Source organism: Petaurus breviceps, unplaced genomic scaffold (genome assembly GCF_028583685.1).
Source record: "Petaurus breviceps papuanus isolate PSGF00001 unplaced genomic scaffold, PetGlider_PUasm1.0 90881, whole genome shotgun sequence".
Classification (NCBI taxonomy): domain Eukaryota; kingdom Metazoa; phylum Chordata; class Mammalia; order Diprotodontia; family Petauridae; genus Petaurus; species Petaurus breviceps.
In genome coordinates, this window is record NW_027187369.1 from 12,808,640 (window position 1) to 12,810,096 (window position 1,457).

Genomic DNA, 1,457 nt, shown 5'->3' on the forward strand with positions numbered 1-1,457 from the left:
CACACACACACACACACACACACACACACACACACACACACACACACATTACTGAGAAGGAAACTGAGGTCCAAGGAGGTGAAGGATTTTACCCAAGGTCACACAAGTAATAAGGGGTAAAATTATGATTTGAACACTGGACCTCAGCCTCCAGAGCCAGGGCTCATTCATTTTTACCTTTTTCTTTTCTATTATTCTATTATTCTTTATTCATCCCAATCACTCTATTACAAACAATATTAACAATAACAACATTAACCAATATATTATGTCTCACATATATTGATTATCAACAATACCACAATCTCTCAAGGATCTGTAATTTCTTCGGTATAGCTACCCCCTCCACCAGGGCAGACCCTGATTGCTCTCCAACCTGGGAGGGGGTTTTTAAGAGACAGAGAAGCAGTGCAGTGGAAAGAAAGACTGACCGACCAACCAACTGACTGAACATTGAAGCAAGAGTCAGAAAACCTCAATTCAAACCACAGTTGTACCACTAGCTACCTACAGGACCTTGGGCAAGGCATTTCCCCTGCCTGGGCCTCAGTTTCCCCCTCTGTAAAATGAGAGGGTTGGACTAGATGACCTCTGAGGTCTCTTCCATTTCTAGATCTAGGATCCTATGAACATACAGCAATACATTCAAGATCTTGGATTTCACCAGAGGACAAACTTCCTCCACCAAGACTGAATACAAACCATCCCCAATTTTATGGTCTCAGAAGTTGTTGGAAGCTCAGAGAGGTTAAGGAATTTTTCCATGGCCACACAGCCCCTTGTTGCAGGTGCTGCCTCTGCAGAATTAGATTGCAGTCCCTCTAACTCCAAGGCTGCTCTTTGAGAGATGCTATGGCCAAAATTTTCAGGCTTTGGGGCAAGCCAGGTGTCAGAGCTTGCCTGCCCTTAGGTGGGTGGCATATGAAATCTCCTCCAATCCTCATTTTACAACCTTATTTCAAATCGCTCCCCTTCATTCCCTGTACATTGAGTCAAAACTGGCTATAGCAGCTGTTCCCCCTGGTGCATTCATGGTGCATTCATGTCCTGACCCCTCCCCCCCACCACGACCCTGCTCCCTCAACCCCCAATTCACTGGCTCCTTACCTCTGCCTGTTGAAAGCTGCTCTTCCTTCCCAGCTCAGCTCGAGTTTAACCTCTCTCTCAAAGGCATCTCCGATTCTCTCTGCTTACTCCCCAACTGCAAGTGATCGCTCCCGCCTCCAATTTTCTTCTTTCAACAAGCACTGAAGTTCCGGCTATGTTCTATCGGCACCGGGTTTTCAGAGAAGACAACAATAACAACAGCAACGACAGGGACCACAGGGACGATGACAGAGCCTTTTACAACAAGAGACACTGCTTGCTATGGGGAGGGGCTCGGATACAATTTAAGGAGAGGATATTTGGGAGAGAGAGAGAGAGAGAGAGAGAGAGAGAGAGAGAGAGAGAGAGAG